The 12,752-nt window shown below is 38.6% G+C and overlaps 1 protein-coding gene across 7 annotated transcripts in view; it reads left to right on the forward strand.

The window, feature by feature from the left end:
- Sxl (Sex lethal) overlaps nucleotides 1–12,752 on the forward strand; it is a 176,828-nt gene that overhangs the window by 15,141 nt on the left and 148,935 nt on the right. The gene's annotated exons all lie outside the window — the stretch shown is intronic.

The raw sequence follows: 12,752 nt of genomic DNA on the forward strand, positions 1-12,752 counted from the left end.
TCTTTGATTCCGATTAAGTTACATATTGTTGTACAAGGTGTTGTATGGAAAATAATCAAGAAGAAGCATTCAGCTGTTGGATTTACAACACCTGGTACTGAATTCCCCTTGCCTTGATACAACAAGATATTCGTAATCAATGCTCATTTCTTTTGAATTGACACTCTGCTGCATAACGAATTGGAATAGCAGCGAGTGGAAAGAAACCAAATCTCGACAATAACTACCACTAGGTCACGCTTTGTTGTCGGGGCGTCCATGAAACTTCACGATTGCACTCGCAGGCATTTAGGTACCCTGTGAATGGACGCAGTATTTCGATATGTTGTTGTAGCGCTAAAAACACTCCCCGAAGGTGTTGGAGAGTGTTATTGGTATTGATGGACCTTTGTCGGAAATATATCGGGTATGTTCAGTTAACAAGGATCATTAAGGTAAAAGCCTGACCATCTCGAGAACGATTTAATATGTTCTTATTGGACCTTCTACGCCAACCCGTGTACGGTGGGGGGGGGGGGGGACGTCTAGATATGTTCTAACTGCTTTATTTGGCCCATAACCGGTTAAACGATTGTGGCGGTGTAACAACTCGACATGGTCACTTGTTTTTACCACCTGGCACCAATTATAGATTCAAAGCTGTGTTAGATCCTTCTTCCTTTGCTTGCACAGACGAAACTACCTTCTGGGCCGAAACTTCATCCATATTCGTCATTTTGGAAAGGGGAAACTTATTAAAAGTTCACTAGTTAAGTTTCGGGTCTTTGTATTCATCGCATCAGGGGAAAATAAATAATGTTGAGCTTATGTATTTTTTCAATAGTTCTTTTGCAGAACATTCTAGATAAATTTTTAAATTCTCATTTTAAAGCATTGCTTCCAGCAGTTTTATCTTTTAATAGAATAATCGTAATTTTCATTCTCATACCCAATAATTCCACAGCTACTCCTGCTGATTTATTATATCCATATATGTAATACTCCTATATTGCTACAAAAGGTTAGGTACATTCCCAAACATCAGAGTGCCGATATATTTCTGTTTAAATGCTTTTGTTTTTGTATTCAATAACCAAATGTACCTAAATTAAAATTTTTTCTTGTCACACTTATGCTGCTACAATCACAAAAATTTTGTAGGCTGTCTTCTTTTGATTTCGAATTCAAAACACATTGCGAGCATTTTCTATTAGCAATACAGGAGTATTACATATGTATATGATTATATCATATATGACTAATCAACTGCAACTGATTTTTATTCGAGTTTCATGTTTAAACTAAAATGTAATGAATCCCCAAAAAGGCGCAATTAAGTAATTTTCACACGCATCATCATCACTCTCATCATATTTTTCGCTCGTTTAGAAGTAGCCATATTTTATGTCATTGAAACTTAGTTATGTAGTATAGAAAGTAAAGCTTCATATACCAAATTCATACATATACATATATATGTTTATAGGAGGAGAATGATGCAATATTTCCGTTGTGCAGCAAATGTTGAATATGAGTAAATACTTTTCTGCTCTTCTAACAAACAAATAAAAGCCCAATGAGTTTACACGAATAGAAATCCGAAAACTTCGCTATGGATGGCATGAGGCCGAGAGGCGGTTAATAAGGACCGGAAAATTGAATAAATATTGCAAGTGAGCGCTTCAAATGCTCGCTGCTGTAGGCGTAATGCTGCTGTATTGGCTCAAGAGCAGAACAAGTCCTGGGACATAAGAGGAAATGTGTATAATCCATCGAAGTTAAGTTTCGTTCGCTTTTAGTTGTCAGTTGCATAGCTTCTGATTGCCTATAGGCTGCCTAGAGCATATAATCATTCGTAGGTTTAGTCATTTAAGTAAAATTTCAAATGAAGTGGGTAAATGAACAACTACCATTCATTTCTAAGTAGCGAATGCTACTCATTTCACTGATTTCAGTGAATAATTGAAAAGTTACTAAAGTGCTTCTACCAGTAGGTGCTTTGCGATAATTTTTTGAATTGCCTTGCCTTTTTTCACCACTACATCCTTGCTAAGTCTAACGCTATTAAGCCAATATATTACTGCAAGTCTTTAATTCACGTTGCTTGTTTCCACTTGCTATCACTTCGTACTTCAAAAGGACCTTGCACTAATTTGCGCTTCTTCTGGTTCACTTGTCGCATTCACTGGCTATCTAATTTTATTTATACTGTGAAAATTTATGAGTGACTATCGGGCGAAAGTTGGTTGAGGCAGTGAGCGTTTTAATTATGTTTATATTTATTTTTATTTTGTTTACATTGTAAGGTCGTATTTAAGCAGTGGCTGGTTTTCATTATTATTGTTGTTTGAAGTATTAAGGCAAGTTTGACGAGAACCTAAACGCTGTTTTCCAGCAGTGTTGTGGGGCCAAATGTACAAGCAGTTTTTGCTAAATTGTCACAAACCAGGTCATCCTAGCAAACAACTGCTTGATCTAGCACAGCCTCCACGGGGGTTAAGGGAACATCTCCAAAAGCACTATAACGTGATCCGGTACCTGCCAACACAGTCGTTTGATCCAGACAAGCATAAGCAGGCCCTAAGGCAAATACACATATAATCGATAAACGCTTTTGCCAGGACGCGCCCGGTGAACCTCGTTGTTAATATGCAATATCCTAACCTTGCAGTAGAAGGAAGCACAATTTGTGAGTGGGCGTGCCCATTGAATGGGGCGAAGCACTGTTAGTACAACAACAGTGTCGCCATTTACTAAGATGGGCATCTCTGAGCTGTGTAGATCATGAAACCTTGTGATATATACAAGCTAACGCATTCAGCCGCTGCCCACTTACAAAGTGCCTACAACCAGCAATCACACGTGCCTTCGCGTTAGAACTTTCAACATACCAAAGCTTTGCAACCCAGACGCAACGTCATCAGTTTCCCTACGTATAATACATCGCCTCTTGGTATCATCTAATCGTTCCCACAGTCTAGTCAATACACGCGCTGCATTGTCAGCGCCTATTGTGTAACGAGCTGTTGCGAAATCATAGAGGATATAAATAACAAGAGACGTCAGTTAGAACTTTATGCGTTATTCATTTGTCTCTGGCGAAACCAATACATTTCGCAGTCTCTTGAAATAGCTAACAGTGGGAAGTCAAGGCCACGCTCGATCACGGCCGGGCTAAATTCTCAACCCTACGCAGCAGAAGACGACAGAAGCTATAAATAAGCGATCTATGGGAGTTTAGGGATATTTGGTGTTGGGGCATAGTAAAGTACTGTTATAGTAAAGTACGGTTATAGTAACAATTAATCAAGTATACTTGTGAATCTTAAATTTGAGTTTTACTAGCCAGGGCGAGTTGGCCCTTTAATTTTTTGTAACAAAGCTCATACGGTCCTTCAGTTTCATATTTACATAGACGTAAAAAATATGACCAGAACTGTTAAAAATTTGTATATTGAAGTGCAAATCACAACACATATAGAAAATTATATTTCATTTCATTTATTAAAAGAAATATATATTAGTACAATAAGATCATGTATGATCTTTTATAGTACAACAGACATTAAATGACAGGATAATAATAAAACATTCAAGTTTTAAATTTAACACATTAACCTAACATATTTAAGGTATATAAAATAATATATGATGGAAACCAAAACAGATTCATAACAGAATATGCTCACTACAATTCATAAAGGAAAAAAAAAAAGAAAAGTTTAACGTTAGCAAATATTCGCTCCCAACGCTTACAAAAAACAATTAGGAAAATAAAAACGAACTTAGTATTAAAATCGGTTATATCTAAATATACAGTAAGCCATTTTCGGAAACAGAATTGCTAGTTGGGTACCAGAATACTTAAGATAATAATAATAATAATTGACTAGAAGATATGTAGGTAAACTCAGTTTCAAATCAAGACATTCATTGACGAAAGAACGAATATATAACATTCTTAAAGTTGCTTTTACTTAAGCTATTGCGAATTGAGTTCGGGATGGAGTTCCATATGCGGATAGCATTGACAAAGAATAGCCTTGCAGAGTTCAAATAGTTGTAGTTTGATAAAATTATGTCACATATGCGAGCAGACTGCGAAAGAGTCAACTTGTTATATAAGTAACTGGGCACTTTATCTGCCATAATACGATAAAGGAAAATGCAGTTCCTCGCTCTAAGGTAATCAGAGACCTCACAACCCAACAAACGAGTCCTCCATTCAGATACATGGTCAAATCTTGCTAAGCCAAAAACATATTGCGTTACATGATTGAAGGCTACATCAATTTTGTGTGCAGACTTGGAATCTAGTTTGCTGTATACACATTCCGCATAACAAATACTTGGCAATATTAATTGTATAGCCAGCTTTCTTCTTATTTCTAGCGGGGTAAAGGCCGCCGATACTCTTAAATTTCGTAGGGTATAGTAAACTTTACTGATGACAGAATTAACGTGATCAACACAGGACAGATTAGAATTTATGACGAAGCCCAGATTCGTCGCTTTAGAAACATATTTCAGACAGTTAACATTAATGTAAAGATTTGGTAGATCCTGAAAGTTAATATGCTTTTTTGAAATCGGAAGTACATACGATTTAGCACTGTTAAGAGCAAGGAGATTCGTAGATGCCCAATGGGATAAGGATGACAGGTCACTGTTAAACTTGGCACAAAGTTCAGAGGCTTGCCCCTGCATCGCTGACATATAGATCTGGATATCATCTGCGTAGGCATGTATCTGCGCATGCTGGCAGGAGCTGAAGATGTCGTTTATAAATAGACAAAATAATAGCGGTCCCAATATAGAACCTTGGGGCACACCATCGAGCAATGGACTAATGTCAGATATTTCCGATCCAACCTTAACACGCTGCGCTCTACCCCCCAAGTAGCTCATCATTAATTTTACCGCAGAGTCACTAAATCCGAAGTAGGCTTTCAGCTTCATACATAGCAAACTATGGTTAACTGATTCAAATGCCTTTGAAAAATCGAGCATACACAACAATGTTAATTGATTTTTGTCATAGGATAGACGTATGTCATCCAGAATTTTTATAACAGCTGTGGCGCAGCTGTGCTTAGATCTAAACCCCGACTGCATCGGCGAAAGCAATTTGTATACAGTTATATGCGAGTGGATTTGTTCAGATAACAGGGACTCAAGGGTCTTCGATAGAGCGGGAAGGATGCTTATGGGACGAAAATCAGACGGACTACTAGCACTTCTATTTTTAGCTACCGGAAGAATGATTGCAAGCTTCCATGCATCAGGGAAGCACGAAGTTGTAATACAATGGTTGATGATATGTGTTAGGGTTGGCAAAATATGAGGAAGAATTATTTTTAGAAATTTTAGCGGGATTCCATCAGCACCAATCGCGTTTGAGCGGATCTTACAAACACATCTTGCAACATCAATCTCCGAGACGGCAAAAAATTCAAATTGCTGAGCCGATGCAGGTGGATAGGCTATGTGCTGGGAAGTGTTGGCGCTGGGTGAGAAAGTACGATTTACAAATACATCATTGAGCTCATCAGGGTTAAGGGAACAATTTGAATTATCTTTAGCATGCACACGAAGGTTTCTTAAATTACGCCAGAGGACATTATTTGGCAGCTCGGAATTTAACATTTTACCAAAATACTTGCGTTTTTCACGTTTGATAACGGCAGTAGTTTCATTTCGAACATTCTTATAGGTATGCCAGTTCAAATCTATCCGATTCTTTTTCCACACTGCATAGGCCTTGTTGCGTTTTTTAATCATAGTACGAACAATTGTGTTGAACCATGGGCACGAGGACGATTTTCTTTGAAAACAACGCATTGGTACATGGGCATAGTAAAGAGTGAGTACCGTTTCATTTAAAAATTTGAGTTTATCGTTCACATTAGATAAACTCCAGCAATCGGCCCAGTAAACACGAGATATGTTAAGCGAGCGATAGTCAGGGAAGCTATATGTAACAGGAAATGAATTATGCTGGCCAAAGTCAAAATCAAACGAACAAAAAATTAAATCATGGTCAGAGATAAATGATATTTGGTCAAATTTTAAAACGGAGGACGGATCGGTGACAAAGAAATAATCAAGCAGACTAGGACAACAGTTATTCGCGAACCTTGTTGGTACTGATGAGTTAACTAAAGAAAGACCAACACCAGACACATCGTCCAACACACGGGGACTATACATGTCACGACATAACATATTAACATTAAAGTTACCACACACAACGATATTATCAAAGTAAACTGTGAAAGCAGATAGCATGCTACAAAAATCACTTACACTAGAACACCTATTAGGATTATACACGCATGACACCGAAACTTTATTAATTTGAAAAAAAAAAAAAAAATTTAAATGTTAAAACTAAAAGAATTTTGATGGCCCCCTTAATGAATAAATTTTGAATAAAAATTTTTTTCAGTGCTACAATGTTTTTGGACAATTTTTTATTGTCAATTTGTTAGTGTAAATTTTAATATCATACCGAAGTGCATTGGCTTCATTCATATGGAAGTGCGTTTTCTTTGCACTTTCATGTGAAATTCAGGCACTTTCATATGCATTGGATTTATATGTGAGAGCATATGGGAGTGCTATGAAATTTGTTTTTATATACAAAGTGCAAATTTGTATCTGTGCCTATTCTTCAGGGCAAAACAAAAACAAAAGTGCTATAAGTGTATAGGGGTTGAGCAGCTCTGAATATGACTAAAGCTTTATTCTGACACGAAAAATTATTTCTTTTTTCGGAATAAGTGCGAAAGAGTCGAACTTGCGAAAATACGCTCTTTCAAAATCCGTCATATTTCTTCTCAATCTCCCACTCTTTTGCTTGTGGTTTTCCATTTCGTCGACGATTTCCCCTTCTCTTTCGCTCCATTGACTTCGTTTCCGCTTCAACGCTATCGCACTTGACACAATCGCACAGAAGCGTTCGCCTTTGCGTTACTATTATTTTCGCAGTTGCAGGATATTTTTCGAAGTTAACACCCACCGCTTGTACGGTTTAAACTTACCACAAATTATTCGCAACTTTTAGTTGTGCATAAATTTCGTTTTTTAGTATTTTATTTTTAATTATTTTTGCTTTAAGTATTTTAATTCACAGCAGCGCGCTCATGTCGCAATTTTGCTTGTCTCGCCGTTCCTCTTAATGCCCGCATACGCTGCGCCTATAATCCACTTACATTCGACGACGCGTTCGTTAATTTGTCTTTGCACTTTTGTTGCATTCAATGACGGTTTGGTCTATGCCTCATTTAAATAATACAACTCCTTACATTCGTCTACCACATTTACGCTCTTGCTCCTCGATATCCGCAAAATATTTAAAGTTTTCATTTTGATATTATTTTCTACTTTTATTTTTGCTTATTTACAATCCGATTATTTTCGCGCTGGTGCTTATGTTATTCTGCGCGTGTTGGTCTGACTTTGCTGCAACTTTTTTGTGGACGCCGCTTCCTTACTTGCTGCTCCTGTCTTATATAGCTCATGTCAAGTATTTTCATTTTATTTATTTATATTTGTACCTATTTTCATTATTTTATATTTGTTTTTGTTTTCTTTACCCTTTGCTTACTTACGCACGCGAGTAGCAACTGAAAATTGTTCCTTTTAAGCCTTCTTTCTTTTGTTTTTGACGCTCGTTTGCCCCATTTCTTTCTAACTTTGGTGTTTTCATGAATTGTTTCAATATTTTAAGCTTTATAACTTGCATAACAAGTTTTGTTCGCTCGCCATTGGCGACTTTTGACGCCTATACTTGACAGTTTTTTATCTCCTTGCTATTTCTTATGGAAGATTGGGAAAGTAGTCATAGCGTTAGAAAATTTTGAAAAAGTCTGAAAAGCAAATATTCCTTCACGCTTTTGAAAACTTATAGAACGAAGCCAGTCTGTTGTGTTAAGAACTGTTATATCGAGAAAATAATCTCCGAATTTTAGGATAGTGGCCAGAGACAAGAGTCATATAACCTTTTTCTGTTCTTTATCATTGCTCACTCGTTTGATTGTTTGTGTCTCATATATCTTGATATTCTTGAAACCAGCTAAGCACGGATACGCGACGACTCTGGACGATATGACGAAGGGACAATTAAAGGGAATAATAACCGACCTAACATCCAAAACAGACCACGTCACAGGGGGTTTGGACTTCCAGGTTCAGATCATACGATAACCTTCAAGGGAGGAATGGGAAGTAGGCCTAGACAACGGCAGGGGCATCACAATATGCATCGACGGCTCGAAAATGGAAAAGGGAACTGGAGCTGGGATGTACTCAACACATCTACAGTTAAGCCAATCATTCCGACTTCCTGACGCATGCAGTGTATTCCAAGCCGAGGTCTATGCAATAGACAGAGCGGCAAAGCTGCGCCAAGATAGTGCGGTCTCCAACACCGACGCAACAATCTATGTTGACAGCCAAGCTGCCTTAAGGGCATTAGAGTCCAACATGATAAAATCGGACATCGTGTGGAGGTGTAGAGCCTCTCTGGCTTCTATAAGTCATCTCAATGTCTCCCTTTGCTGGGTCCCTGGGCACAGCGGCATTGAAGGGAATGAACTCGCGGATGAGACGGCTTAGACATAAGTGAGGTGGATAGCTCCGTCCGACCGCCGCTGAGTTATCTCCTAGGGAGAATCGACGAATATGAGAACAGGGCAACGAACTTGCTATGGACCAATAGGGTTGACTGCGAAGTCTCAAGGTCCTTATGGCCATACTTGGATAGGAAAGGCACCAGCTTCCTTCTCAAACTAAACAAATCTGCGGTGAGGATACTTACGGGTTTCATCACAGGTAATTGTGCTATCGCACCAATGCTCCGACGGTGGCGAATACCAACAAGCTCCCTCTGCAGAAGCTGTCAGGATGAGGAGGAAGAGGAGTCGATCTACCACTTTCTCAGCCGATGTCCGGCGCTTCAAAGAAGAAGGCTCACGCTTCTTCGACATCTTGGCAGAGGTTGGGAAGGTGGACGTCTACCTTCTTGGGTTCGTTGAGGGCCACTAGGAGGTAATGGGGCTAAACGAATTTTCCGCCACCCTATACTTACAGACGCCACTCACAATGGACAAAAATGTCTCTGAGTGGAAGTGTGGGTAACACTCACGCACGCCCTCTTAACCTAACCTAACCTAGCTATCGTTTTCCGAACATGTTTTAAATGTTTGGTAGCTAATTGCACAATCCTGCGCAAATTAATAATTTGTAATAAGTTGCAACTAATAGGTAGAATAAAGCTATTAAGCAAATACTCTGAGTAGCCTGAAATTGATAGCATTACTTTTCAATGTCTTAAGACGGTGGTAACTTAACACATTCGTCGAAATTCATGTACGTCCAAATTCTTTGCGCAGAGCACGGCAGCGTCGCAGGTACTGGCGATTTCGTATACATGTACATACACACGACAGCGGCAAGAAGAGAGCGACGAAAGACTTGGGTACTATGAAAAATCTCTGCCGAATCTCACCAGCCCTGCTTTAGGGCCCGCGACTATACCTAATAAAATAAGGCTACATCTAAACCATCGCTAAACGCCTTCACTTCTATCTAATGAAAAAGATTAGGGATGCACCTTAACGTTAAGCTAATCGTTTATCAAAAAATTTCCACCGTTTCCGTTGAAACACTTCGAAATATTATCGATAAAGAAATTATCAAGATAAATTGTATCTCGTTTTTAACCGAAACGAATTGAATTGTGCTGGCAATGCTATAGCCATGGTGAAGCCGTAAGGTGGCAACAACGAGCGCACATACACACACAAACTCTATGTAATTTGTTTGTGTAATTCGTTGGTGGTAATGTCAAAAATACTCTGAGAAATGTTCGTACTGTCAAAATTCATGAGAAAAGTTGCAATCAGCTTGGCTAATGCTTTCACCTTTAATGACTCCGCCATCAATCAGCTTTGCCAGCATGGTTTGAAATTAATAATCAACATAAACTACTTGATTTCGTTTTGATATGGCAGAAAACGAAACGAAATCATTTCGTTAATTTGACGATCTTAACGTTAATAAACGAAACGAACTGACTTCGTTTCGTTTATTAACGTTGATTATCGTAACGAAATGATATCGTTTCGTTGGTTAAGCATGCCTGAAAAAGATTCAAACTCTTAACAATTTTATTTTCATCTATCGTTTTAAATGTCCTTAAATTTAAATTTTAGGCAAAGTAAAATTATGCTAAAAGTCAATTCCGACTTTTATCAGAAAATTGCTTATGTTCTTATTTTTGGTTTTACCTTTCTTTTTCAAACTATTGGCAAAATGAAATTACTGAGTACGCGAAAAAATGCGAATTCCAATTCATTGATTGCAATTTCACTGCCAAATTCAATTTGAATATAATACAATAGCTGTATAGGAGTGGGAGGCAAAGAATTGGCGCGGGTAATCAACCAGGATAGCAGTCGTTAATAAAATCCAAGCATAAAACTAATGTTTCTAATAGGTTATTATATTATACATATATGTATACAAATGCGAATGAGCATGTGTGGTAAGAACTTTGAGCACAATTTCTCAAACAGATTGGCCTCATAAAACAAATTTTACTTAATTTTGCATCGTTCAAGTTCTTTGCGTAGACTATATGTTTTTAGGCGCCTAAAAGTATGCTACTTACATATGTACAGACATGTGTGTCACTCCCTTATGTGCTTTTTTTTTCTGCACAGCTTCCTTTTAAGTAATTTATAAATAAAAAGAAATCAGATTATTTCCATTCTTGTAACTTTCTGTACCCATTGTATGCAAAAATTGTGTGCCTTTTATAAAAGTCGATTGTCAATAACTGCTCGTAACTTACATGCATGCACATTTCATGCTTATTATTGCTTATAAAGTACGTCTTTAAGCGCTTAACGATATTACTGATTTTTTATAACAAGAGTACAATAAGTAAACGAAGTCATATTACTGCGAAAACTCTGTGCGAGTAATCTTGTTTTTTTTTCTTAGTGTTTTTCAAGGTTTTGCTTGCATGGTAGGCAGACAGATGCCGAGACAATGTCATACTAAAAGCTGGGTTAAAGCTTTGTCTTATTGTCCATAATATGCATTTTTTTATGTCTCACGATTTAAAAATACTGTGCCAATTTCTAGTAAGGTTAGGTTAGGTTGAACTGGGCGTTTCGTGAGAACCTCACATAGACTGAATGAGTGCATAGTGTAACCAGAAGTTTGCCCATGGACCAAAGTGAAAAACCCAATCAGAAATCAGGACCTAAGTTATAAAATAACGGCGTTCACTTGGCGAATGCTTGAATCTTCTAGATCGGATAGCTGGCCACTTTTAATAGCTGGAGTCAGGCCAGCCATCTCAGATAACGTTCATAAAGCCGCACTGCCTACATCTGCTATCACTGAAAAGTTATAATTTAAAAGCATGTGGCGCCGGCAGGCAGTGTCCTGGCTGAATATCCATCATGAGCCCACCGTCCCCTCTTTTCAATGATAAGAGTAGGTTTGTTAGTCTAATGTTGTGAGATCTGTACATGATATTCGACACTTTTATGTTTTTGTAGCGATAAGGATACTTCACGAAGGCATTGGGGAGTGTTATCGATGTTGATGGTTCTTTGCCGGATGCAGATTCGGCACGTTCCGATAACAAGCACCAATAAGGTACTAGCCCGACCATCTCGGGATAAATTTTGGTATGACCACATGAAACCTTCTAGGTCATACCGCCCGCCCACCCAGATTCATAAGGAACTTGGGGTCGCGGCAGAGCCGCGGCTGTTAAAGAAATAGGATTCGCCATGGATAGGTGAGGCAATCACTTGAAAGGGTTGCCCTACATAACCTCTTGCATCAATTTGGTATGTTAGTCGCCTCTTACAACAGGCATTCCTACCGCGGGTATATTCTAAGCCCCCTAACCCGCTGGGGTCCACACTTATCCACACGCTTGGTCGATCATGTGCAGCTCTCGCTTTCTTTTAATCTTTCCCAATTTGATTGGAATGTCTACGATACAAGCTTCGAGCTATGCGTCCTGTTAAGCTAGTTCATCTGTTATTCCATTTGATCCTTTTCCCACATACACAGGTACCAAATATCCAAATCCTTTCCAGCGATTATTGCCTTAGTTGCTGCTTGGCTATCAATGCCAAAATTTACGCGGTTGCAGTCTAAGCTATTTTCGCCTCCCGTGTTTCTACTGCTTTAGTACCGAGTACTACTTCCGCCTCAAAAAGACTACAGTGACTTCTCCTGGATGCATTACTTTGAAACCGTCAGTGCAAACGTGTTTAGCCTCGTCTGCCATTTGAGCGCTATTGCGTCAACCTTCCACCTCTATTAGATCCATCGAAGCGCAGGCAGGGATCAAAGTAATCTGTTCGTCCAATATTTCATCACCATACACTACTGTCTAAGACATTGAGTTTCATTGCAGCTGTTAACCCTGTGTTCTTCGCCACCAGGTCTACAGGTGGAATGTGCACACACAGTGAAGCCGTCGGGGGTCATTTCAGGTCTCCCGTTAAGTTAGCCTGCTTACCCCCACAAAATTTTTTGAGAAAGGTACTTTTTTGTGTCCAATTAACATTAAACCCTTACAAATTTTAATGGAGCAAGGATTGTAGACAGTTATAAAGCGTGGCTAATCTTGTGTGTACACTCAAGAAATTAAACCGAAACGGAATGCAATTATGAGATTTATTACGCTTATAAGGCTTGGCAAATTATGATATGCTTGTTTGCTTCGCTTTATACTT

The sequence above is a fragment of the Eurosta solidaginis genome, chromosome 4 (assembly GCF_040869045.1).
Source record: "Eurosta solidaginis isolate ZX-2024a chromosome 4, ASM4086904v1, whole genome shotgun sequence".
Lineage (NCBI taxonomy): Eukaryota > Metazoa > Arthropoda > Insecta > Diptera > Tephritidae > Eurosta > Eurosta solidaginis.